The following is a 25,800-nucleotide window of genomic DNA, read 5'->3' on the forward strand; positions in this document are numbered from 1 at the left end:
GGGCGGCGGAGACCGCGGGAACTGTGGGATAGCTACCCACAGTGCAATGCTCTGGAAGTCGATGCTAACCTCGGTACTGTGGAGGCACTCCACCAAGTTAATAGTCTTAAGGGTCTTAAGTGGGGACACACACAATCAACTGTATAAAATCGATTTCTAAAAAAATCGACTTCTATAAATTAAACCTAATTTTGTAGTGTAGATATACCATAAGAATTATAAAAGTCCTTAACACTGCAGTTTAAAACTAAGAAAAGAAAAGAAAAGAAAAGAAAAGAAAAGAAAAGAAAAGAACGTCATCTTATAGTAGGTATAAATGGAGTTTATTTTAAAGATTTTTAATTATTGTCAGTACCATATTTTAGACACTGCATTTTGAAAAATTTACCTGTACCCATTAGTTCTTACTAATTAAAAGACTAGCTAATCAGAATTTCCCACTTAGCAGGCTTTTGAGGTACTCTGTGCTCTGTTTCTCCTCTTTCTGTGTGTCTCCAACCTTTTCCTCCAAATTTTAAATCATTTAGTGTCACATTACACCTCATACTATGCCCTTCTCCAGCATCTGTCTAATGCTAAACTGTGTTTGAGAACATAGCATATGTTCCTCCAGTGCTGTGGGGCCTTTATCACAACCCTGTGTTCCCAATTGTCATTAACTGGCACAGGCTCCAGCAACATGAGAGCAGCACTATCAGGGCATTCTCTGTAAAAGTCCCATCCTATAGGACTCGGTTCCTCTAACTGTCAAAATTAAATCTAATCTAAGAACAAAAAAAGGCAATGATTTAGATTAGGTTTAATTTTGACAGTCAGAGGAACCGAGTCCTATAGGATGGGACTTTTACAGAGAATGCCCTGATAATGCTGTTCTGCTGTAGGACCAGTTTTGTTATCCACACAAAATTTAAGCAGGTGGAAACAAAGAGTACATTTCCACTAGCGTTTTATTTTTGTCAAAGGGATACTTCCAAGCCAGTTTTATTAACTCTGCTGCTGCTGCATGCCTTGAAATCTATGCTGAGAATCTTAGTGTATAATAGAGGAAAGAAAACCACAGACATGAATAAACATCAATGATTTATCTGAAATAGCAGCTGATTGACAAACTTACCAGTTAGTGCAGACATGGAGAGCAGTTACATCGAGTTCATCAGAATCTAAATCTCCTTCATTTCAGCTTTCTGTAAAAGGTACAGAGAGGCACAAAGAATGACACAAGAGAAAAAAAAAGTCAGCAGTCAAAAGGCCACTCCTACTTTCTAAAATCTGTTTATAAAACAGGATGATTCACAGCACAAGAGAGCTAATGGCATGTTATACTGTAAAGCACTTAGATAACTATATATCACACCGCTCATCTAAAAAATCACACCAAGTCCTAACATTTAAATATTACACACAAACTCTTAAGGGCAGGCCCTATCTTCATTTTGTGTCTGGTACAGCATGGAGTACATTCTTGCATGTATTACAAAGTAACAACAGGTGGGCCGAGGAATTTGTATTCAGAAATGGATTGAGATTAGTTTGAGGTTTTGGTTCTAGGCTGAATCAGAGCTAGCAAACTCAGAACTGACCATGCTAAATTCTTGTGAGCTGTACTTGTGATACATAAGACAAGATTTCAGCTCATTTGCATAGGTGCTGGAACTAGAGGTGCTAGGGGTGCTGCCACACACCCTCTCGCTTGAAGTGGTTTCCATCATATATAGGATTTACAGTTTGGTTCAATGGCTCTCAGCATCCCCACCATAAAAATTGTTCCAGCATTCCTGCCCATTGGAACCAGGGCTGCTTCTGATTTTGAACCTGGCCCTGCTCTCAGTTGCACCGATGTGAATCCAAAATAACTACACTGACCTGAGAGGGGTTTTGATACTGTAAAATCAGCGTGAAAACAGAAACAGGCTATATATCTTTACACTGAGAAGAGATTTTCTGCCTTAGTGACAAATTATTTCTTTAAAGTATCAGAGGGGTAGCTGTGTTAGTCTGGATCTGTAAAAGCAGCAAAGACTAACAAACATATTGGAGCATGAGCTTTTGTGGGTGAATACCCACTTCGTCGGATGTATGTCAATATGTTTGTAAGTCTATAAGATGCCACAGAACTCTTTGTCGTTTCTTTAAAGCAACTTTTCTTCTACTGTAAATTGATCAATCCTTTCAGTGAATTCAATAAATCACATTTTTTTAGATGCAGAAAGCGTGAAGCAGCCTTTTACTTTTTCAGAAGATTTACAATTAAAAAAAAACAAAACAACTAGTAAACAGTTAATTGCTACTAGTGCAATTGATTCAGTGGGACTACCTGCAAAATAAGGTGTGACTCAACATGAATAAGGGTGGTAGAATCTGGCCCTTAACAACTCGCCACTCCAGTGGACAATTGCCTTCGGTAACTACATAAGAAAGTTAATTTAGATAACTTCAGTTTATGCAGTATTTTAAGGCATTTCCTATAGTAGTTATAGTTAATACTATAGATAATGAGGCTACTTTCTCTGATTACTGCAGATAAAACTAGATAGCTTTTTAGGAACAACACTGTAATATATCAGATTCTGGTTTTATTCTCTTGCTTTGCCCTAATGTAGTACTAGTGGGTTATAATCCCACAGATATGGGATCTGTTATGCCTTCATGAAAAAAAAATCTTAACTCAGTGTGATGGTAATTTAGGGTGCAATACAGACCAGTGTAGGATTATGTTGCCGCCTACTTTGTAATTCTGAGTGTCTCACAATGCCTGACTGCTATAGCTCCCAACCTGGGCCACTCACAACCAGCCTACCAGCATGCAGGTCACACCCGGAGTGTCTGTGTGCTAGGTAGCCTGGTTCAGCAACTCCGACTGCAGCAGACTGTCTACAGCCCTATTCTGGGCTTCCAACAGCCTTGGTTACTACTTACAGGGTGAGCCTAACACACTTCTGGTCCTGAATATTCCCAATATTGTGCACTCTGCAGTGCTCAGCCCTCTCCTGGACAGTTCAGAGAAATAATATAGTTTATTTGTTCCTCTAAAGACCAAAAACAAATCACAGTTTATTAACTTAACTAGGGTAAATACACCCTTTCTTTTAAACACAGCACTGAGTTGTTTTATAGTAAAAATAAAACAAATTTATTAACAATAGGCCATAGATTAAGTGACATCTAATTAAAGGAATAAAAATAGAAAGGGTTACAAGCAAATAAAAGTGAAAACATACATCTAAAGATCTAAAACTTAATCTAGCAATATACAGGCTTTGTTCACGATGGTTTCTCACTTATATTCAGTTCCCAATCCCCCCTTAGCTAAAGGACATCTTCCCATCCCCCTATATGATTTCTATGTAAATAGAGCTTCCATTGTTTCTGATTTCATCATGCTTAATTTACATAGGAATCAGGTAGATAGCTGTTGTGATATTCCCTCTTGTCTGGGCTGACTGTACAGCCTACTATCAATGAGTATCCATAAGACCCTATATAGTATTAATACATAAAATTCACAATGCTATTAATCATCAGCATGTCACAGGCTTCCAGAAAATACCTCATTCTACGTACTTTATAATTCAGTAATATTGTATACAATCAGTTGATTCAACTGATTATTTCTTGAGGTTCAGCCCCCAGTCTTTATAGACCAGTTAACCTTTACAATGTATCCTTGGAAAAGTAAAACGCAGACTAAGCTTCTCTCTCTTACTGGGTATAGACCAGGGGTCTCAAACTCAAATGATCACAAGGGCCACATGCGGACTAGTACATTGGCCCAAGGGCCGCATTACTGACACCTCCCCCCCCACCAACCTCAGCCCTGCCCCCACTCCACCCCTTCCATGAGGCCTCGTCCCTGCCCCACCTCTTCCCACCCCTTCTCTGCCCCCATTCCAACCCCTTCCCCAAAATCCCCACCCCAACTCCGCCCCCTCCCTGCCCCCAGGGAGTGCAGGAGCGGTGTGGGGTGTGGCAGGGGCTCAGGGCAGGGAGTTGGGGTGTGGGGTGCAGGAGGGATGAGGGATGTGGCAGGGGGTCAGGGCAGGGGGTCGGGGTGCAGGAGGGATGCAGCAGGGGGCTCAGGGCAGTGTGCTGCTCTGGGAAGCAGGTGAAACATGGGGGAGCAAGGACAAAGGGGCGTGTGTTGCTGTTGCTTCAGGCACCGCCCTCAGCATCTCCCATTGGCCAGGAACGGACAACGGCGGCCAATGGGAGCTGCTGGGGGCAGTGCCTGAAGCCAGCCCTGCCCCCGGTGCATGCTGGACCAGAGTCGCTCTAGGTAAACGCTGGCGGATGGCGGGGGGGTTGTGAGGAGCTTGCGGGCCGCCGAAAATAACTTCATGGGCCGCGTTTTTGAGACCCCTGGTGTAGACCATATGCAGTCTCCTTCCCCGCCTGCTCCCACTTGTTAGTCTGATTGGTCTGTTTACGTAATATGTAAATACATTATTTGTCTTATAACATACTTTGGAAGTAACTCCCAGGTTAGGAAAACACATTCCTTTGTCTAGTGCAGACGTGTTTACCAACTCTCCCTAGCACGCCTGATTTACACACCCTTTAGTCATAATTCAGGCATATATCCATAAGTCTTAATATCCATTGAGTATATATATCATGCAAGAATATTAATGATCAGTGAGTTTAATTTTCAAATGATACCTTGCAAGGTATATTTTTTCAAAGATTATTACAATAGTGCACAAGGTGTGAATATAGGGGCGCTTAGGATCACACTAAGAACTTCCCCTTCTGCAGGAGCAACCATGGAAGGGGAACACTTACTACAATAATATCACAAGGTTTCAGTAGTAGTGTCCCTGTCTCATGGTCTGTTTTTTGCGGTGGTGTTTGTGACCTAGGAGAAGAAACTGGGGATCCATGGAAACAGTCCCCAACTCTGATGCGTTTTTTATAGACATTCAGAGCAGAAGTATCACTAGGTGTACTGCAAGATTATCCATGCCCCTGAAAGCACGCTGGCTTCTGATCCATCCTGCCATTGGTTCCCCAGACATAACTGCACAGACCTGTAGGAGATTAATGATTGTGGTGATGACAGTAATGCTTGTATGAAAAGCATTCATAAATATGGCAGTTTGCCAAGGATTTTCATTCCCCTCTATGCTGATCAGAGTAACTGTTACTCAGCTTTTTTAGCTCCTCCCTACATAACGCACCCCCTAACCATAAAGCTCTACTGCACTCAGGGGACAGAGGACCATGCTACAGAGATAGTCTTCCTCTTTTTGTACTCTCTGCTCCATTGCCATACAATTTTGTTGCTTTCCATGATTTTAAGTAGAGGGAAAATCCAGCCAATTGTGCTGGACAAATATATCTTGCTTTTGGGTATGTATATGCTATGGGGTGAGGCACTCTATCCAGGAATTGGCATACTAAGAGATCAGAAATGACACACATCAGAGACTCGTTTCAGATGCAATGTACTCAAGTTCCTGTCATTTGCTAAGGAAGTAGCATTGAGCCCCATCTTCTTCCCAAGACAATCAATGGTTTAGTCCTCTGTAATGTAATCTGATGCAGCTGAAATTGTGTATTTCATGAACCTCCAGAATGCAGATGGATCTAGCAGTCTTGATTCCAATTTTACTTACATTAGTTCTACACCAGTGCAACTACCTGGACTTCATTTGAGTTGCATCTGATTTACACACACATAAATGAAATCAAAATTAGGCCTATAGTCACGTTGCGCTTCTTATAGGTCCACTTTGTTGTGTGCATGTTGGCAAATATATTTAAATAATTAACTACAAAAACAAATGTCATTACTTTTTAATTAAAATGCATCAAACTAACCTAAAATGTTTCAATCAGAAAATACTTACACATTCATTTAGAGCAACATTTCCTGCACAGCTTTTACACATAAATATATTTGATTTGAATATTGTTACACAACATCAGCATGAAAACAAATTAAGTAATGAACATATTTGCCACACTAGGCTAACATATTGTATACCATATAACAGTCAGCTGCAGTTCAGATGAAACCTAACAGATATTAAAATAGATGTTTAGACCAAGAGGAATTGTGAGCTGCCATCATTTCAGGCAACAGAGTTGACTGTTCTAGGCAGAATTAGAACCCTCCATGTCGAACAGTTTTCACAATGGGATGTAGAAAGCAGTAAATCATCTAGGGAGGGCGGGAGGATTCAATTGACCTATGCAGAATTGAAAAGAAACTTACCGGTTACTGGGGCATTGTTCCGTAACATGGTTTAGATGGTTCAGCTATGCAACTATGGTACACATGCACAATTAGATATACACTATCTTTGTAGTGTATGTCTTGTTAGGAAATTCCCACTCCACCTTAATCATATTGTCATAAACTAGATGAGGAAGAATTACACAGCTCCTCTTCAAATTCGCAAGGGTTTTTGTTTCCCGGCTTTCAGTTACTGTGCCAGGCCCTGGCTGCCAGGAGGAGCAACTGCAGGGAAAGTGCAGTTGAAATCTTTAGAGAATTTAGATGCCAAATTCTAATTAGTCTGAGCATGTGCAAATTGAGATTTTTCAAAGGTTTATAACTTGGCCAAATTTGGGTAGATTTCCAAGGGAACTGGCAACAACACATCCCTGATAGCAGGGCAACACCCCTCCCTGCCCTTCTCCCAAATTTCAAGTCCCTTCTCCAAAGCATGGAGGTGCTAGAGCTTCCCAATGAAATGGCTGTAAGGTTATTTTAAAAAAGAAAAAACATTGGCAAGACAATGCATTTTTCCCTAACCTTGTTCTGAGAAAAGGCTAAAGCATTTTAGCTGGAAATTTAAAAAAAAAAAAAGATCAGCCTGAGACAGACACATAGCATGGAAAATTTCAGCCTGAATAGTTAAGTCTGGCACCATAATAAGTAAACAGGGTCTTGTAATGAAAAGTGTTAATCAACCTTAATTATAGGTGCATCTAACAGTTCTGCCTATAATAAGTGCTAGTACATGGTTAACTTAGATTTCTAGGCACTACTATGCCACAAATAATACATAAGGCTACCACTGGTTTTGTATCATATTTGGCAAGTTTTTTAATCACTCTGCTTCATTTTCACCTACAGTATAATAGGGATACTATTATTTAACCACCTCATGCAGACATTTTGAGGATTATTGGTACACACTTTAAATATAAGAAGAGCTGTATAAATACAAAGTCTTGCTACTTTTTCATGTTCAGCGGCTATTGTACTTACACAAATAAAAGATGAAGGCAACTTTCAGCTTTTGTCCATGTGCAGGAAACTCCTTCACTTCACACTGAGGAGGCAAGAATGCAGGAATTTCATTATCTTACAAAGTTCAAACTCTTATTTACAAATTCACAGTGAGTCAACAGCAGGATTCTACAACATTTATTTTGGCTGTAAAGTTGCTCTGCACAGTTGAACTTCACATCAGCCCTATGCTAGCATTCAGAATGCCAGAAGATAATGGAATCCTTTGTACTCTGTAGAAAAAGATCCAGGGTGAAATACACCTCTCTGCTGCGGGTCAGTACAAGCTCTACACACAGCTTCGCACCTCAAAACAGAGATTAAGTAGGACCCACCAAAGAGAATCATCCAGAACTCCTCAGTAATTCAGAACCATTTGTATATCTGTTATATACACCCACATATTGGTAAACTACAGGAGTTACAGTTGAAATTTCTCAAATTGGGCAAGTTTTTAAAGTTAGGTTCATGCAAATATTTGCACAATCCTAACTAGTGTGTGCAAATCCTAAATCCTTACATGCAAAGTGGTGTATTTTCAAGTGCACATGACTAGTCAATCATTCAATTGGCCACATGAATATGCAAATCTCTCTTTTGTGGGCACACATGAGAAGTAAAGTAGCCTCAGTTTGCTTTAGCTTAACTAAGGCCGCTTTACTTCTGAATGAGAGTGTTCACACAAGGGTTTAATGCACTTTAGCTAATAATAAAACCAGCTAATACTTGGTACCTTTGATTAACACACATTAACTTTCCTGAGTGTCCCCAAGTAGACAAACACTTAGGGTTCTCTACGGTACCCTTCACCATAGTATCTACTGTCTCGTCTACACTACAAAGATAGTTCAATTTAAGTCACTTTGTATTGACCTAATTGTGCATGTGTCTACACTCAAATACATATCTGGGCAATATAAGCACCCTGTTACAGCAACACAATAATACCACTTCCCCAAACAACATTGAAAAGACGGTTACTCACCTTTGTAACTGTTGTTCTTCGAGATGTGTTGCTCACATCCATTCCAGTTAGGTGTGCGCGCCGCGCGTGCACGTTCGTCGGAAACTTTTTACCCTAGCAACTCCAGTGGGCCGGCAGGTCGCCCCCTGGAGTGGCGCCGCCATGGCGCCCAATATATATCCCTGCCGGCCCACCCGCTCCTCAGTTCCTTCTTGCCGGCTACTCCGACAGTGGGGAAGGAGGGCGGGTGTGGAATGGATGTGAGCAACACATCTCGAAGAACAACAGTTACAAAGGTGAGTAACCGTCTTTTCTTCTTCGAGTGATTGCTCACATCCATTCCAGTTAGGTGAATCCCAAGCCATACCTAGGCGGTGGGGTCGGAGCGAGAAGTCGCGGCATGGAGCACTGCAGATCCAAAGGCCGCATCCTCTCTAGACTGCTGGACCAGGGCGTAGTGGGAAGCAAAGGTGTGGACCGATGACCAGGTCGCTGCCCGACAGATTTCCTGGATGGGCACACGGGCGAGGAAAGCCAGCGACGACGCCTGCGCCCTGGTAGAATGCGCAGTCACACGGCCCGTAGGGACGTGGGCCAAGTCATAGCAGGTCCTGATGCAGGACGTTACCCAAGAGGATAACCTCTGGGAGGAGATAGGAAGCCCCTTCATGCGGTCCGCTACTGCCACGAAAAGCTGGGGGGATTTGCGGAAGGGCTTAGTCCTCTCCACGTAGAACGCGAGAGCCCTACGGACATCAAGCGAGTGGAGCTGCTGCTCCCTGCCTGAGGAGTGAGGTTTCGGGAAAAAAACCGGGAGGAATATCTCTTGGTTGACGTGGAAGGCTGAGACCACCTTGGGGAGAAAAGCAGGGTGTGGTCTCAGCTGCACCTTGTCCTTGTGGAAGACCGTGTATGGGGGGTCTACCACAAGAGCCCGGAGTTCCGACACCCGTCTAGCTGAGGTGATAGCTACTAGAAAGGCCGTCTTCCAAGAGAGGTAAAGCAGGGAGCAAGTAGCTAACGGCTCAAAGGGGGGCCCCATGAGCCGGGACAACACCAGGTTAAGATCCCAGGTTGGAGCAGGGGGACGGACGTTAGGGTATAAACGTTCCAGCCCCTTAAGGAATCTAGACACCGTCGGGTGGGAAAAAACAGAGTGACCATCCGCACCCGGGTGAAAGGTGGAGATAGCCGCTAGGTGGACTCGTAACGACGATATGGCCAGACCTTGCCCTTTGAGGGACCAAATGTAGTCTAAGATGTTGGCTACTGAAACTTCCATAGGGCGGAGATTTCTCTCCACGCACCAATAGGAGAATCGCTTCCATTTGGCCAAATATGTCGCTCTTGTGGACGGCTTTCTGCTGCCCAAGAGCACTTCCCTCACCGGCGTGGAACAGCGCAGCTCAGAGCCAGTCAGCCACGCAGGAGCCACGCCGCTAGGTGCAGCGACTGCAGGTCCGGGTGACAGAGGGTCCCGTGCTCCTGGGTAATCAGGTCCGGATGAAGGGGCAGGGGAACTGGGTCGGCTATGGCCAGGTCCAGCAGCATGGGGTACCAGTGCTGTCTGGGCCACGCCGGGGCTACCATGATCACATGAGCCCTGTCCCTGCGCACCTTCAGAAGGACCCTGTGGACCAACGGGAATGGGGGAAATGCATAGTACAGGTGGGTCGACCACTGGATGAGGAAGGCATCCGCTATCGACCCGGGTTCCCTGCCCTGAAAGGAGCAGAACGCTTGGCACTTCCTGTTCCCCTTGGCCGCGAAGAGGTCCACCCGGGGATAACCCCACCTCCGGAAGATGGAGAGGGCGACGTCCGGGCGAAGGGACCACTCGTGTGACAGGAAGGATCTGCTCAATCGATCCGCCAGCGTGTTCCGTACTCCGGGGAGGAAGGAAGCCATGAGGTGAATGGAGTGGGCTACACAAAAGTCCCAGAGTCGTATCGCCTCGTGGCACAGGGAGGAGGATCTGGTGCCGCCCTGCTTGTTGATATAATACATGGTCGTCGTGTTGTCGGTGAACACCGCGACACAACGACCCTGGAGCTGATGACAGAACGTTTGACAAGCAAGACGGACCGCTCTCAACTCCCGCATGTTGATGTGTAGCCCCACCTCCTCCTGGGACCACAGGCCCTGCGTCCTCAGGGTCCCTGCGTGGGCCCCCCAGCCGAGATCTGAGGCATCTGTTGTCAGGGACACCGAGGGCTGAGATGGGTGGAAGGGGAGACCCGCACACAACACTGACTGGTCCAGCCACCAGCCGAGAGAATCTAAGACCCTCTGGGGGATCGTGATTAACATATCTAGTGGCTGTCTTGTCGGCCTGTAATGACTGATGAGCCACAACTGGAGTGGCCTCATGCGGAGCCGAGCGTAATTGGTCACGAAAGTACAGGCCGCCATGTGGCCTAACAGGGTTAGACACGTCCTCACTGACGTCAGGGGGGCTGTCTGTAGTCGTTGCACGATTGCCGACAAGGCCTGGAACCGCTGCAATGGCAGCAAGGCCCTGCCCACAGTGGCGTCCAGGACGGCCCCGATGAATTCCACCCTTTGTGTGGGGGCCAGGGTGGACTTGTCTGTGTTCACCAAGAGGCCCAGAGTGGTGAACATGTCGGTGATCACACGGACATGGTTGCAGACTTGTTGTTCCGACGTGCCCCGAATCAACCAATCGTCCAGATACGGGAACACGTGGATACGACTGCGCCGAAGCTGCGCCACAACAACTGCCATGCATTTCGTAAACACTCTCGGGGCCGTGGACAAGCCAAATGGGAGGACTGCAAATTGGTAATGCAGAGACCCCACAACGAAGCGAAGGAAACGTCTGTGGGGTGGCCAGATAGCAATGTGGAAATACGCGTCCTGCATGTCGAGGGCGGCGTACCAGTCTCCCGGATCCAGGGATGGGATAATGGTCCCCAAGGAAACCATGCGGAACTTCAACTTCACCAGGTACTTGTTGAGCTCTCGCAGGTCGAGGATGGGCCTGAGGCCTCCCTTGGCCTTGGGGATCAGAAAGTAGCGGGAATAAAACCCCTTGCCTTTCTCGTTCTCCGGCACCGCCTCTATAGCTCCTTTGCGGAGGAGCGTCTGCACCTCCTGCCGAAGGAATTGCTCGTGAGAGGGGTCCCTGAAGAGGGACGAGGAAGGGGGGCGGGGAGGAGGAAATGAAACAAACTGCAGGCGGTATCCCGACTGCACCGTGCGTAAGACCCAGCGGTCTGATGTTATTAGGGACCACGCCGGGAGGAAAAAAGAAAGGCGGTTGGAAAACGGGGGGAAAGGATCCAATGGGGAAACTGTTACTGCGCCCTCGGGCGCACCTTCAAAATGAAGGCTTGGGACCAGGCGGGGGCTTAGAGGAGCCTTGGTTTTGGCCCCCTTGGTTCCCCGAGTGCCTGCGCCTTCCGTTCCTGCCGCGGCGCCTGTTAAGGTCCTGCCGCTGGCGGAACTGGAGATACGGCCTGCGCTGTTGTTGCTGTTGCTGCGGCCGGAAGGGTCTGCGCTGCGTCACTGGAGTGTGCATCCCCAGTGACCTCATGATGACGCGGTTGTCTTTTAGATTCTTTAGTCTAGGGTCTGTCTTATCCGAAAACAGCCCTTGGCCTTCAAAAGGAAGGTCCTGTATTGTGTGCTGGAGCTCCGGCGGAAGGCCGGAAACCTGCAGCCAGGAGAGGCGACGCATTGTTACACCCGACGCGAGGGTACGGGCAGCCGAATCCGCAGCGTCCAGAGAGGCTTGCAAGGACGTGCGTGCGACCTTCTTGCCTTCCTCTAAGATGGCCGCAAACTCCTGACGAGCGTCTTGTGGCAACAGCTCCTTGAATTTGTCTGCTGCCACCCAGGAGTTAAAGGCGTATCTACTTAACAGGGCCTGTTGGTTGGAGACCCTGAGTTGCAGCGCCCCCGCCGAGTACACCTTACGGCCGAGGAGGTCCATCCGCCTAGCCTCCCTGGATTTGGGGGCTGGAGCCTCCTGACCATGACGCTCCTTATCATTGACGGATTGGACCACCAGGGAACACGGAGTCGGGTGTACGTGGAGGTACTCGTAGCCCTTAGAAGGAGCCATGTACTTCCTCTCGACGCCCTTCGCAGTGGGAGGAATGGAGGCCGGGGACTGCCAGATGGTGGTGGCGTTGGCCTGGATGGTCCGTATGAACGGCAGGGCGACCCTGGTGGGAGCGTCTGCGGAGAGGATGGTGACAATAGGGTCCTCTACCTCCGAGACCTCCTCGGCTTGTAGACTCAGGTTTTGGGCTACTCGCCGGAGGAGGTCCTGGTGCGCCCTGAGGTCCAGCGGGGGGGGGGCTGTTGGAGGAGGTCCCAGCCACCGCTTCATCAGGGGAAGAAGATGAGGAGACCCCCGGCAAGAAGGTGTCTAAAGGGGGGTCTCCCTCGGCCCTCGCCTCTGCCTCAGGAGCCAAAGTGGAGTCCTGTTGCTTGGATCCTTCCTCCCCATCCGGGGAGGGAGGGGGGCGAGACAACGAGGCCTCAGGTGCCCTGCGCTCTGCAGTCGCCGGCCTAGCAGGGAGCTGTTGGGGGCCCTGGGCCTGATGATACGCCCAGGGTGTCCAGAAACCCCATTGCTGTGGGGCTGCGTCCTGCTGTGGAGGCTCGCTGAACAGCGCCGCCTGCCGGTCGGTGCCCAGCGCGTACCCACTGTCCGCCAGCGAAGACACGGACGGCTGCCTCGAGGGCCATGGCGGAGCGGACCCTGGATGGTAATGGTCCGCGCGGGCCGGCACGGGTGATCGTCTCGGTGCCGGGGACCGGTGCCGGGAGTCGTAACGGTGCCGGGAGCGGGACCGAGTTCTGCCACGGTGCCGGGATCTGGATCGGTACCGGGCGCCGCTTCGGTGCCGGGATCGGGACCTGCCACCGGTTCGGTACCGGGAGGTCGACCGGGACCGGGACCTGCCACCAGCTCGGCGCCGGGAGGTCGACCGGTGCGGCGAACGTCTGGATCGGCTCCTGGACTCGCGGTGCCGGTAACGACGGCTGGACTCTGACCGCGACCGTCTCGGTGTCGACCGGCGCCGCGAGTGCGACCGGTACCGCTGAGGGGAGCGGTGCCGGGACTGCGAGCGGCGGCGGGATCTGGAGCGACCTTGACGTCGGGACCTGGAGCGAGAACGAGAGTCCCGGGACGGTGCCGACATCATAGGCTTGCCTCTGGACACAACCCGCACCGGAGGTACCGGGGGTGGTAGTTGAGTGGGCTCGGTCATGGCTATGAGGTCCCGTGCCGAGGCGAAGGTCTCTGGTGTAGATGGCACCACTATCTCGACCCCAGATGTCATGGGGGAGCTTGGCGGCACCGGACTCGACGGACCCGCCGGGCCCGGAGTCGACGGTGCCGGCGGCGCCGCGGCCGATGCTGAGGCCGGGCGCTCCACTCGGGTGTGCCTGGCCGGAGTAGTGGACTTCGACGGCCTAGGCTCTGTCCCCGGTGCCGGAGAAGGTCGGTGCCGGGGAGTCTTCTCGGTGCCGGTGCGATCCGGTGCCGGCGCCGACATCACGGCCTGCGAAGCCGCCGGGTCAAGTGCCGCTTCCAGGAGGAGAGTCCGGAGCCTTTGATCCCTCTCCTTCTTAGTCCTTGGCTTAAAAGCCTTGCAGATGCGGCACTTGTCGGATCTATGCGATTCCCCCAGGCACTTCAGGCACGCGTCGTGGGGGTCGCTCGTGGGCATAGGCTTCTTGCAGGCCGCACACTGCTTGAAGCCCAGCGAACCAGGCATGAGCCCGGTGCCGGGTGCCGGGAAGGGCTAAGCCCCCGGCGAAAAACTATTTACAACTACTTAACACTTAACTACTACTATCTAACTAACAGTCTAATTAACAACTACAATAGAGATAACGATAGAAAAACAAGGAGAGCTAGGGACGTGGAGGACAGCTATGCCGCGCTCCACAGTTCCAACGACCGACACGGCGGTAAGAAGGAACTGAGGAGCGGGTGGGCCGGCAGGGATATATATTGGGCGCCATGGCGGCGCCACTCCAGGGGGCGACCTGCCGGCCCACTGGAGTTGCTAGGGTAAAAAGTTTCCGACGAACGTGCACGCGCGGCGCGCACACCTAACTGGAATGGATGTGAGCAATCACTCGAAGAAGAACCATAGTTCACCTATGGAGGTCGATGCTGTAATGGATCGGTGCATAAGCAGTCTGGCCTACTGGTCAGAGCTGGGCTGAGGTCTGCCTACCGGGGATAGTAGTCACTGGGCAGGAGCTGGATCAATCGCAAGTGCCAGATTCCATAAGCAAGAGTTAGGATCAGAGTCTGGCCAGGTCAGAGACCTAAGACCAAAAATAGTGCCAGGTTGCAATCAGAAGGCAAGAGTCAGGGCCAGAGTCAGGCTGGGTTCCCAGACTGGAAATCACATGCAGTACCAGGTTAGAATCAAGAAGCAGGAAACAGGATTGGAGATCAAGCAAGGTCTGGCGCTGCAGCAGGCTGAAGTCTGTGAGGTTGCTCAGTCAACTTTCTGGGGAAACCCCTGCTATTAAAGAGGCCACAGGTTACCATCACTCTGGATCTCTTGGGCGGCACTTCCTGCAAGCATCTACTCTCTATAGTGCTCCCTGGCTGTGCCTGTGTGTGGTTTCACCCTTTAAAACCTCTGCATAATTTTGAAATGTCTTTTCCTGGTTGCCCAACTTGGCCAGCACACCTAGCAGCTCTCCATTAGTGTGTGCAACTGCCCAACCAGCCAGCTCCACACACTAGAAGCACTCCTCCCTGGAATAGACGGGAAGCATTGGCTCTTTTGGGCCTGTAGGGAGAAGATGTGCAGGCATAGCTAGAGTGCAGTCACAGAAACATGGACATCTACGAAGACATTGCGCAGGCAATACAGGAGAAGGGGTATGACAGGGACCAGCAGCAGTGCTATACGAAAGCAAAGGACCTGTGGCAGGCGTATCACAAGACCAGAGAGGCCAACAGTTGATCCAGTGCAGAGCTGCAGAGCTGCCGCTTGCACAAAGATCTGTATGCCATACTTGGCAGAGACACCACCAGCACCCTACAGAGCACCATGGATACATCCAAGAAACCCAAGACACAGATCCCTGCCATGAACAGCGAGGAGGAAGAGGGACATTTGATGGGCAGGGGGTCCAGCTATGGTGCAAGCCAGGACCTGTTTGAGACTCCACCGCAGTCTAGCCAGTTCCATCAGCTTAGCCCAATGCAGGGGAAGGCACCTCCGCTCCTGATGAGCCATACTCACCTAGAGGAGGTAGTGTGTAGAGATATTCCAAAGGTGAAGTGTCAATAGGAATGTCTTGTTTAAAACGTTATTGGGCAATCATTTTGGAGTTGGAAAATCCATGGGGTAGGAGGCACTGTCATGCAGGTCAGACTTGATGGATTTACAGCAATGAAGTTTCCAAACTGCAGGAGGATTTTAGATGGTAAGCATATCCCTATTTTGGCACTAGCCAATCTTGCCACAGAATACATCAACAGAAAGGGCTACTTTTCTATGATTATGCAAGTGTTGGTGGATTACCAAGTATACTTCAATGACATCAATGTTGGTCAGGGAAGGTAGCAATCCAGTGTTGCAAGCTTCCACAGTGAGATTGCCATTCGCTTCTCAATTGCCAGAGAAGTTCTCACTCTAGTTTGCTCACATTGGAAGGGCTAGGGTGAGTTTGGCACACAGATCCAGGAATGCGGCCTTTCACATAACCTGAATTACAATGCAATCCCACCAGTCAGTGCTGGTTTCTCAAGCCCAGAAGTGGCATTCCTCCATTTAGAGTTGCACCACGAATGCCACCAACAACCTTGAACTGGTTTTCACTATGTCCCACAGCAAACTGTCCTCCAACAAATCAACACTGTGACATCGTGCAGGGTGCAAGCTGACCACTGAACTGCTGTGCCACCTTAATTCTCCAACTCAGAATATCTCTTACTCTGTTCTGCTACTGAAAAGCATCCTCTCCAAGCACTGTTCACATGACTATTAGCATGTAAAGGCAACACCTGCAAATGCCTCAGTCCCAGCCTTGCACTCCAGAAACATGCATCTTAAACAGTTCAAGGCCCACTTTGGACAGTGTAAGCTCATTATAAGTCCTTCATTCCATCAAAGGGTAATGAACGTGCAACAGCCTTTTTTAACCTGAGTAGAGATTCTCAAGATACTTCAGCCAAAAGCACATTAATTTGGAAAAAACAATGAAACAAGTTTATTAACTAAAGAAAAATAGATTTTAAGTGATTATAAATGATAAAAGCATACAAGTCAGATATGGTTATGAAAGAAATAAAAAAAAACACGCAAGCTATTTCCTAAACTTTACCAAGACTAGTACTTCTAAAAGCAAAACAGGTTGTCTCACCATAAGCTGCAATACATTTCAAAGATTGTCTCCTCCCAATGTCCCGGGACACCCCTCCCACTGTTCAATGATGCTTCTCTTTGTCTTCCAGACCATCTTGCTTCCATGTGTGTTGAGATAGCAGTGGAGAAGTGACTGGAGGCCTTTTTTTCCTCTTTCTTATACCCCAACCACTTGTGCTGGAAAAATCCTTGCTGGGTCATGGGGTTAGGGAGTCCCGTTGCCTATGCGCTCTACAAACTATCCTTCAGGTGAACTGTAAATCCCTTGTTTCTATTTTCTGTGTACATGCCATTAGCTCTGAGGCAACATGTAAATCCTTTGTTTAGAATTAGCAGTTAATAGTTTTCTGACGCCTGTGGGCAGTCCTTTGTGTCTCTGAAGGGCTAGTTGGTGGGTGTTTCCCAGACTTACAAATATGTTTCAGTAACAAACATATAGCAAAATCTCATAACTCCGTGCACAATGTTAATACACACATTTTAACAGGACAATCATGTCCAGTAGAACATGAGTTTTCAAATTATACCTCTCAAGGCATGCTTTGTACAAAATATATCATAACCAAAAGTGGCAAACATGGGGTACAGCTGAGGAACAGTGTGTCACAGTCACATCCCCCATTTCTGCGGTTTTTCCTGTAGCTCTGCAAATACTGCAGTATTGTTCGTCCTGTGTTTGCAATACTCATGAGGAGTGGTAGATACCCTGGAGAGTAGGGATAGGATACAGACGGACCTAGATAAATTAGAGGACTGGACCAAAAGAAACCTGATGAGGTTCAACAAGAACAAGTGCAGAGTCCTGCACTTAGGACGGAAGAATCCCATTCACTGTTACAGACTAGGGACTGAATGGCTAGGAAGCAGTTCTGCAGAAAAGGACCTAGGGGTTACAGTGGACGAGAAGCTGGATATGAGTCAACAGTGTGCCCTTGTTGCCAAGAAGGCTAATGGCATTTTGGGCTGTATAAGTAGGGGCATTGCCAGCAGATCGAGGGATGTGATCATTCCCTTCTATTCCACATTGGTGAGGCCTCATCTGGAGTACTGTGTCCAGTTTTGGGCCCCACACTACAAGAAGGATGTGGAAAAATTGGAAAGAGTCCAGTGGAGGGCAACAAAAATGATTAGGGGGCTGGAGCACATGCCTTATGAGGAAAGGCTGAGGGAACTGGGATTGTTTAATCTGCAAAACAGAAGAATGAGGGGGTATTTGATAGCTGCTTTCAACTACCTGAAAGGGGGTTCCAAAGAGGATGGATCTAGACTGTTCTCAGTGGTATCTGATGATAGAACAGGGAGTAATGGTCTCAAGTTGCAGTAGGGGAAGTTTAGGTTGGATATTAGGAAAAACTTTTTCACTCAGAGAATGGTGAAGCACTGGAATGGGTTGCCTAGGGAGGTGGTGGAATCTCCTTCCTTGGAGGTTTTTAAGGTCAGGCTTGACAAAGCTCTGGCTGGGATGATTTAGTTGGGAATTGGTCCTGCTTTGAGCAGGGGGTTGAACTAGATAACCTCCTAAGGTTCCTTCCAACACTGATATTCTATGATTCTATGAGAATAGTGTGGCATCTGTCAGAGATGGCTGACAGCAAAAAGTGCTATGTAGGTTTTTGGGATTTTTTAAAATGGTGCAAAAATTATGGGATATAGATGGCATTATGGGATGGAGAAAGTTGCAGGATGGGAACTTGACCACTGGCTCCTAGTATTCCCTCCGTGACTTTTTCTGCCCCACCATGCATTGCCAAAATTTCCCCAAAAATAGTGTGCCACATGATGGCAAGTTGCACACTGGGATAACTATTCATGGTGCACCACATGAGTGCATTGACACAAGCATTCCTGGTGGGTACACATAGTGCTGACGCAAGGAGACAAGCATGCACATGAGCAATATACTAACTGCAGCAGCTTTATACTGACATAACTTGCGTTGACCAAAGTTGGTAATGTAGACATGGCCTAACTGTTTCTCCTCCTCATATTTTCATTCACCAGTTATGTGCACAGAGAGAGCTTCCCTTTCCTAAATTTGAAATCTGTGCATTATTTCCATATAAAATAGATGTTCAACTCACCTGGCTCTAAAAGGAAATTGTTACAGAATTATTCCACCAAATCTTAATGCATATCTGTATAATACTGGGTGCCAGAGATCAACTGGACTAAAGTAATTCACACTTTTGGTTTCACAGAAGTGGCTAAAATATCCATGTATTAGAGTAGCAGCAATGACTGCTAATATAACAGCATGCCTATGTATGCTTGCTAGGGGGTTAAGGCACTCTCCATCTTTCAGGATTAGGCTGTAAGACACCCATTATATTAGCCCAATTGCCAGGATCACAGGTGTTCCTTGCACAGCCAGCTCCCACTCATGTACATGTTTGTGTTCCACAAGTTCCTGACCCTCAATGTAAGATTTTGAGTAACATGACAGGAAGATGGTACCAAGGTTTAGAGTGTTACTAGTGTGATTGTACATATTGTGGGTTCAAGTACTACTTGGAAGAGATTTTTTTTAAATGGTTCATCTTAGTTTGTTTGGTTTTAGAGCAACAGTATCAAGAGAATGATGATCTTGAGATTTAATAAGGAAGAAGATGCTTGAGATTTCAGTGAGAAGTGTCTGTAGAGCAGAGAGGGAGGAGTCAGATTGGAGAGGATCCAGGAGCGCATTTGAGGTGAGGAAGTTAATACAGCAATTGCAGACAGTCCACTTACTGAGCTTAGAAGTGAAGAGAAGAAGGGAAATGGAGACAAGTAGAGACAAGGGTAGGTATTTACTTAGGAAAGGGGAAACTTGGGTACATTTGTACCCAGAGGGGATAGAACTTCAGGTTGACCTTTGTCAGTGTTAAATGTTAAAGCCATGGCTGCAGTGAAGTCACATATTAAAAGGAATCCTTTGGTTTTTGCCATGCTCTGGAATATTTGAGTCTATTCTCTCGGCAATCGTAAAAATCATAGAAAATACAATAGAGAGATCCTTCATAAAGTGGCTAAAAATGTGGAACATATGGTCATAGAGAATGGTCTTCAAAAATGTCTGATGCTTTGCTTCTGCAACCTACTCATTTTCAGCATGAGGGACAAGGCTTTAATTCAGCCCAAACACAGGCAGTACAAATATTTGCAGTTATTTCTTTTACAGTAAAGACATGTGGGAAAAGTGCACACCTTCATGTATCTAATCTAACGGATCTGACTGAAGACACTTAACAGGTACAGGAAAAGGTCAACTCCAAAAATATAGCAGAAAGAGTCAAGTTACAGTAAGGTAAACCATTTACGTGGCAAATTTGGAGTCAGACTATGAAGGTCCCTCATATAGGCAAGGAAAGGTAGGAGAGCACAAAGGGACTCACCCACACCATGCTCATCCCCTTCTTCATTCACCCCAAGGGCACACATCAGCCCCAAAATGAGAGGAGAAGAGGTAGTGCCAAGGCTGCACCAGAAAACTTTGAGTGGGACATGACCTCTTCTCTGAGCTTCCCATGCAGCAGGGTAGTTCCTTGTCACTTGCAAAGCAGGCAGTGCCTACATTGCACAATCTAGACTGTAGAGAGGACACAACAAGGACTTACTCTCCTCTCATAGAATTTGTGTGTGAGAGTTTCAGGCCATCAGTTGTCACTATGTGGAGGTTCTTTAAACTTGATCCTTGATTTTAATGGTCCTTTCTGAACCTGCTTTTTTTGCTCCAAAATACTTTCATGTCGTCAAGTATGAGAGGGGTAGTCATGTTAGTCTGGATCTGTAAAAAGCAACGAAGAGTCTTGTTGCACCTTATAGACTAACAGACGTATTGGAGCATAAGCTTTCGTGGGTGAATACCCACTTTGTCAGACACACGTATTAACCCACAAAAGCTTATGCTCCAATACATCTGTTAGTCTATAAGGTGCCACAGCATTCTTTGTTGCTTTTTGCACGTTGTGTTTTTGATAGATCTCACTGTACAGTTGATCAGTTTACAAACAAATGAATGTTCAGAATGTATTCATTCCATATTATGCAGAGTGCAAAAATTTCTGAAGGTGGTGTTTATAACAAATTAACTACCTTACTTGAAATAATCTGAGTTTTTAAGACTACCAGCCCAGCTCGATTTAACTGGCTATCCAAATCTCTCTCACATACTCTCTGAGCCTAAGTAGGACATAGCAAGCTTTGTCTATTAGGTTGCTGGGGGCCTTGAGAAATCAAGAGGTACCGTACTGGAGATATGCCATCAGCCATTATATGTTAAACTGCCGTTGTGCAGTAATCTTGTTCAAGTAGCCCTGTGTAACTCCTAATACAAAGTGTCATTGCACTGCTTGACACCAGAGAGTTCCCAATTATGGGAACTGCAATGGGACCCTTCAGGGCAATAGCTTTCTACATTTTTACTTTATAAATTAGGACATGAATTCACAGCAGCTCACTCATCACTGTACTGTAAAGGACTATGTGTTTTGTACCATAACCTTCATTAAAAAAGGTCCCTTTAGGGAAATGTTGAGAGAATTGGGATCAGGGGACCTGTAAGATATTTAAGTCACTAAGCAGAAGTCATGAGAGATGTGAACAATTGAATTGACAAATGACTGCATGAAGCAGAATATTATATGACCCACATATTAGGGATTCCTGAAAACTCTGAATTTTCTTTCTTGATATGATCAAAATAAGAAGAGACTGCATGAAGCTTTATAATCTATAAATGAAAACCAGAAAACAATCTGTATCCATAAACTGCAATAAACCAAGCTGCAGAAAAAAATATGAAGATATTTCACCTGAGACCTTTATGATTTAAATCACAAATCCATTTTAAGTGGGCTAAAACTCTTCCTAGATTCCAAGGCCAGAAAAGACCATCATGATTATTTGCACTAACCATAGCACAGGCCATAGAAGCTTCCAGCCATTGGATCATGTTACAATCTTCTAGGTCTGCCTGGGGAGGTGCGGGGGGGGGCAAGTGGGGCAATTTGCAAGCCCTGGCCAAGAATCCCTTCTCTGGCTACTCACCCGGTGGCGGTCCAGATCTTCGGCAGCACTTTGGCGGCGGGCCTTTCCCTCGCTCTGGGTCTTCAGCGGCACTTCGGCAGCAGATCTTTCAGTGCTGCTGAAGACACAGAGCGAGTGAAGGACCTGCCACTGCCACCACTGAAAACTCGGAGCAAGTGAAGGACCCGCCGCTGCTGACGCAGATTTGGAGCGCCGCCTGGTGAGTACAAGCACCGCAGCAGGTGGTGCCTTTTTATGTCCACTTCCCTCGCTTTGCCCCCGGTCCCCTGAATCCTGTGGGCGGCCCTGCAACTTTCTCTGCTAGTTTGAAGAGACCATTATTAAATATTTGTTCCCCATGTAGATATTTATAGAATGGAATCAACTAACCCCTTACGTGATAGTTTGGGATTCACCCAGGCCAGTAACAGGTTCAGTCAACACCTCATTGGAACTCGAGGTGCCTTAAATGCTATGGTGCTGTGGCTCAGAGCTTTGGCACCAGCAGCTAAGTTACTCTTGGCAGGGGGACCTCAGCAACCCATCCAGCCCTGAGTTCTCCCCAAAAGTGTTCCTCTGCAGTGCTCAGCCCCCCTTGCTGTAGCACTCACGCAACCTCAAATTTGCTGCTCCTTTTTAAAGAAACTGTACGGAGAAGCCTGACAGTTTAACTGGGGTTAATACACCCTCTTCTTCAAATGCATAGCACTGAATGGGTTTATAGCAAGTCTAGGAAACAACATGCCTTTGCCTAAGACTGCCTGGGCTTTGGCACTGTCTGCCAAAAACATTTGAGGAACATCATTACAGCATATCTGTACAGTTTTTTGCATGTTGACCATACATACATCACACAAGAATATTAATGATCAGTGAGTTAATACTTTTCCAGTGATATATTACAAGACACCTTTTAAATCAATATCAGGACAACATCACATGGGGTTCAGAGAGTTGGTCAGGCCACCATGGGCTATTATAGCAGGGATAAGGGGGAGACAAGAGAGAACAGAGGGATGGAATCAAATCAGTTCACTAATGTAAGAAGTATGAGGAATAACCAGGAAGAACTTGAAATGCTAATTAATAAACACAAATTATGACATAGCTGTTATCACAGAGAGTTGGTGGGATAATACACATGACTGGATTATTGGTATAGAAGGGTACAGACATCAAGTGATCCATCGTCTGTCATCCAGTCCCAACACATGGCAGCCAAAGGCTTAGGGACACCCAGAGCATGGGGTTGCATCCATGAATATCTTAGCTAATAACCATTTATGGACCTATCCTCCATTAACTTATCTAATTCTTTTTTTAATCCAGCTATAGTTTTGGCCTTCAATACATCCCTGACAATAAGTTCCACAGGTTGACTGTGTGTTGTGTGAAGAAGTACTTCCTTGTGTTTGTTTTAAACGTGCTGCCTATTAATTTCACAGGGTTACCCCTTGTTCTTGTGTTATATGAAGTGGCAAATAACACTTCCTTATTCACTTTCTCCACACCATTCAGGATTTTATAGACCTCTACCATATGCCCCCTTAGTCATCATTTTCTAAATTGAACAGTCCCAGTCTTTTTAATCTGTCCTCATATGGAAGCTGTTCCATACTCCCAATCATTTTTATGTCCCTTCTCTGTATATTTTTGCATTTCAAATATATTGCTTTTAAGAGCGGGCAACCAGAACTGCAAGCAGTATTTAAGATGTAGGTATACCATGAATTTATACAGTGGCACTATGATAGATAATAACAAAGTTACTGTCCCTTTCCTAATGGTTCCTAACATTCTGTTCACTTTTTTGACTGCTGCTGCACATTGAGCAGATGTTTCAGAGAACTATCCACGACTCCAAGTTCTCTTTCTTGAATGCTAACAGCTAATTTAGACCATCATTTTATACGTATAGTTGGGAATATGTTTTCCAATATGCATTACTTTGCATTTATCAGCATTGAATTTCATCTGCTATTTTGTTTTCCAGTTTTGTGAGATCCGTTTGTCAATCTTCCTAGTCTGTTTTGGACTCAACTATGTTAAATAATTTTGTATCAGTTGCAAACTTTGCCACCTCACTGTTCACCCCTTTTTCCAGATCATTTATTAATATGTCGAACAGCACTGGTTCCAGTACAGAGTCCTGGTGGACCCCACTATTTACCTCTCTCCATTCTGAAAACTGACCATTTATTCCTATCCTTTGTTTCCTGTCTTTTAACTACTAACTGATCCATGAGAGGACCTTCCCTCTTAAGCAAGCTAAGCTGTCATGGGGTAAGAGATTTTGGTGAGGGACCTTGTCAAAGGCTTTAGGAAAGTCCAAGTACATTATATCAACTGGATCACCCTTGTCCACATCTTTGTTCACCCCTTCAAAGAATTTTAATAGATTGGTGAGGAATGATTTCCTTTTACAAAAGTGGAGTTGACTGTTCTCCAATGTATCATTTTCATCTATGTGTCTGATAATTCTGTTCTTTACTATAGTTTCAACCAATTTTCCTAGTACTGAAGTTAGGCCTACAGGCCTATAATTGCCAAGATCACCTCTAGAGCCTTTCAAAAAAAATAGGCGTCACATTAGCTATCCTCCAGTCATCTGGTACAGAAGCTGACTTAAGTGATAGGTTATATAGACCTCCGCAAATCCTTTTCAGAGTCATCACTTCTCAGGATAGAGTCCCCCATCCTGTAAGTACTGCTGCATTTTTTTTCTTTTTTTCTTAATGACTGATAAGCTTTTCTTCTTTTTATATGCATTTTCTATTCTGATTTTCAGAGGGCTGAACACCTGCAACTCCTGTTAAAATCAATGCCATGGTCACCTTTTTTTTTTTTTTAAAGGAACAGGTAAAAAACACAATACACTTATAAACATAATATCTTTCTACAGAAAAAGTAATTATTTGGCCAGATTGTTTTCTGCATTACAGAAAATGGAGAACAAAAAAGTCTATCCAAAACTGACAAAAGAAAAAGAGGGGGAAGGTTAAAATCCTTGATTATTTTTGTGAATTTTCTCCCTCGTTTTTCAAAGTTTTTCCATCCCTCTATTCTCTTTACCCCATCTTTTTCTTCTCTTTCCCCCATTTTGACAATGGAAAGGTAACAAAAAGGAAAAAGGGGGAGAGATGAAGAGAAGCAATGTGAGAATAACCAAAAGAATGAAAACCAATAGTTAGTTTGGAAATTTTTGTAAACACAAAACAAAACTGGAATGCTTCCAGAAAATTTACATAATTTTCCTTTTCAAAACAAGACTATTTTTCAACAACAAAATTTTTTTAAAACCAGCTCTACCAACTGGTTAACTTATTGCATGTGGGACTATTGTACAGTTTTTATTTCTACTATGTTAGTGCCTAGGAATTCCTGTCAGGAATCAGGGTTTCATTGTCATAGGCACAATCCAAACAAGCAACAAAGAAGACCCTGTGTCATAAACAGATAGCTAAGGGTTAATGTCTCTTTCACCTGAAGCACCTGACCAGAGGACCAATCAGGAAACCGGATTTTTTCAACTTTGGGTGGAGGGAATTGAGTGTCTAAGGTCTTTGTTAGAAAAAGTTTATAGTCATTCATTTGGTGCTTAGGCATTTCAGCTGCCACCTCTGCTAAAGGTCCACTGAGCTGTGACCTCAATTCTACCATGTACTGGTCTTCGGGAATGCTGTACCCAAGACAGGCTCTTTCAAAATTTTCCAAGAAGGCCTCGGTGTCATTACCTGCCTTGTAGGTGGGAAATTTCCTGGGCTGTGGAGCTATATTTGGCGCCGGGTTGTTAGGGTTGGCTGGCACAGGCAGCCCAGCTTTTGCCAACTCCAGTTCATGTTTTCTCTGTTTTTCCTTCTCTTCATTTTCTTTTTGTTGTTTTTCCATTTCTCGGCGGTGGGCCGCCTCTCTTTCTCTTTCTCTTATTTCCATCTCTGTTTGTTTTATTTCCAGTTGTCGCCTGTGTTCAGCTTCTCTGACTTGCTCTTGGGCCTCAATTTTTGCCTTAGAAGTAATGATTCCTGTTTTCTTGTGTTGGGGTGCCCTCCGGTGTTTATCTTCTGAACTGCAGGTTCTCTGTTGCCTCCTGAAGTCTGCCTAGCAACAGTGCCTTTAGCTAATTTTCAATGTCAAGTAAACCTGAAAAACCACTTTATTTGCATTCATATAGTGCTGGTATGACTCTCAATGGGAGTGCTATTGTGTGACAAAAGACT

At 46.1% G+C, this 25,800-nt stretch overlaps 1 protein-coding gene across 5 annotated transcripts in view; it reads right to left on the reverse strand.

Moving 5' to 3' along the window:
- The window catches only part of SHANK2 (SH3 and multiple ankyrin repeat domains 2), a 698,629-nt gene that overhangs the window by 620,955 nt on the left and 51,874 nt on the right, over nt 1-25,800 (reverse strand). For all 5 annotated transcript variants that reach the window (XM_050955213.1, XM_050955215.1, XM_050955220.1 and 2 more), the window contains exons 2-3: nt 7,217-7,280; nt 1,115-1,184 (exon numbers count right to left, since the gene is read on the reverse strand). The gene's annotated coding sequence lies outside the window, so the exon portion shown is untranslated. The remainder of the gene's footprint in view (nt 1-1,114; nt 1,185-7,216; nt 7,281-25,800) is intronic.

The sequence above is a fragment of the Gopherus flavomarginatus genome, chromosome 5 (assembly GCF_025201925.1).
Source record: "Gopherus flavomarginatus isolate rGopFla2 chromosome 5, rGopFla2.mat.asm, whole genome shotgun sequence".
In the NCBI taxonomy this organism is placed as follows: domain Eukaryota; kingdom Metazoa; phylum Chordata; order Testudines; family Testudinidae; genus Gopherus; species Gopherus flavomarginatus.